Source organism: Hippocampus zosterae, chromosome 2, assembly GCF_025434085.1.
Source record: "Hippocampus zosterae strain Florida chromosome 2, ASM2543408v3, whole genome shotgun sequence".
Lineage (NCBI taxonomy): Eukaryota > Metazoa > Chordata > Actinopteri > Syngnathiformes > Syngnathidae > Hippocampus > Hippocampus zosterae.
In genome coordinates, this window is record NC_067452.1 from 17046820 (window position 1) to 17049520 (window position 2701).

The window sequence follows — 2701 nt, forward strand, 5'->3', positions numbered from 1 at the left end:
AATCAGGTGTGTTGCAAAAGGGAGACTTGGGAAAACATGCAGGACAGCGGCCCTCCAGGACCTGAGTTTGACACCTACTGTTGCAGTAGGTGTCAATGTGCTAGAGACATTTTGATCAGGGGGAAAAAATACACATTAATTGGCCTGGTTCTCACCTGTTGGCAACAGGCTGCCAACTAGGTTCTCTGATGGTGGTGGTGAAAAACTTTCTCCCAGGTGGACGTTACATCTGCTTTCAAGCCTTTGCTGGGGCATGTAATCTTCCAAATGCCTTGAGAATGCCTCCATGGGATGGAAGGGTTTCCATTTATTTAGAGGAACCACACTGAGAGGTTAATAAACACCGTTCACCAATATTTGAAGAAACTCACTCTGTGTGTTTTTTAATGTGGCTTTTTGGACACAGTCCAGAATACAGCAGGTGATGACCGCCAAGTGCAGTAGTATTATGGCAATGCTGACAATGGATGCAAGAACAGCCACGTGGAAACTGCTGTCTTTGTGCAAAGACAACGCGGGAGGTCCAGAGAGGAGTACGTTTCATGTTTCGAGTTGAATGGGTTCCGTCCTCTTAGAATTAATTGAGTCACAGGAAAAAAACAATAAAAAAACAAATTCGTTTTCGACATTTCTGTCACCTTCACAATGCTCTAAAATCGATATTTTATTTTGTTGTATTTCCTCAGCGATAAAGGGATGTCCACAAACGGAAATCAAGCGTTGCTTGTAATAAATTGCGAAAACCCGCAACGTATTCCACCATCATGTTTTATTTTATTCAGCATTCCAAGAAGCAAGATCAGACGAAGTGTGGAAGAGCTCCTCCTGGTGGGAAAGTTGGTTAACTGCAGTTACGTTGTGGTATCACGTTACAAATGCAAGCTTTTGTTAAATTATCATTTTATGTTTGATGAATATTACAGTATAGTCTTTCACGTTAAGGTTATCTAAATTATATTCCCTTTAATAATTACTTAAACATGTTTATGTTGAGCGCATTTGATTGGCTGGAGTAAAGAAGGACGTGTTTTAGAAGCCGGAAAGTGTGTTCTCGTTGATACTGCAGAGGCAGAGGTTAAAAAACGCAAAAGCTGTGTTCAAACGAAGTCAATCTCTCCTTTTTACCCATTCTTCACATAGAGCCATCCATTCCAAAACTACGAACCCCTCAATTTACAATTGGTGGCAGCAGTGTTGGTATGTTTTGTGTGTGGCTTTTTGACTATTTTTGTGCAACGATATTTCTTACTAATTGTCATCTTGCTAGCCACGTGGATTTTTGTGCTCTACTGAATGGCTGCTGCTAGTCACTAATTTGGATGAGATTTTGAGGTTTCCTACAGTTTGAATTTTTCCCTACCTTCTTTTTGGACATTATTTTCATCATTATTCAACATTTTTGAGCTCACCGTGTCCAATAATGAGACGTCCATTAGTCAACCCTCTGAAATGGCTCATTCCACTGTTGCTTCCGTGTCTGCTGCGAATGTTACTCAACTAGGACACCTCACCATTTATTTACCACCAGTTTTTAAAGGAGATGGGACAATGCCTTTTACTAGCTTGTCTCAATGTTTTGAGGTGTCAATACAAGCCATGTACAAGCAACCAACGAACCACTGAACTGTCATCTGTGTTGCCTTCAATTTTACCAACAAGGTTAGCTGAGGCTGCATTTCTGTACTGGGATAGCCTTTTCCCTGCAGTCAAGGAGAACTACGGGGCTGTCAAGAAGAGGCTCCAGGATGTTTTTGGTGCACACCAATCCCTGCCATTTTTCCAACCCAAAATAAATGTTTGTCCTCACAAGCCTGGTGAGAGCTTAGAGGTGTACAGTGCTGACATCACCCGCCTCATTATGGAAGCCTTTCCTGAGTACATTATCGCTTGCCCTGCCCTGAAGAGATGGGAGCGGGAGACATTGATGAAGCTCTCGTTGTTGCTGGATGCTGTGAAAGAGCATGTGCAGGACTGAACCTTCATGCTTCATACCCACCTATGCAGACTATGGACCAGATGTCAATGACATGTTCTGATGCTGCTTCTGATAAACTTCTAAAAGCAATGGAACAACCGACACTTACAGTGAGTAACCTACAGAGTGACGTCCACCAGCTACAGGAGAAGAACCACTACCGCAGCCAGCGCTTTGACCACTGGGCCAATCGATCTTCCGCATCTGGTGATCCCCTTGGTGGTGCACACAGCCGTTCTCCATCCGACTATGGTGGTCAACGCCAGTCCTGAACGTAGTACTCACCTGACTGATGCTACGGTCGAAGTCCATAGTTCAATCGCAGGCACCGTCCAGACTCCAGTTCCAGCACAGCAGACACGTTTGAATCCCTGAAAATGTCACCAAGCAGAGAGCATACCGGGTGACACCCGACCAGCGACAGGAAATCCAGCACCAAGTTGACAAACTTCTGAATGCAGATCTCATCGAAGAGAGCTACAGCCCTTGGGCCGCGCCAGTCATTCTGGTCCGCGAGAGGAATGGTTCTTGCCGTTTCTATTTAGATTATAGAAAACTCATCGCTGTAACCATCAAAGATTCACATCCTCTGCCAAGAGTAGACGATGCCTAGGATGCGTTCTCGGGTTCCGCTTGGTTTTCCACCATGGGCCTTCAGCACAGATTTTGGCAGGTGGAGATGAAAGAGGAAGATCGTGAGAAGATCTTGACAACACGAAGACTGAA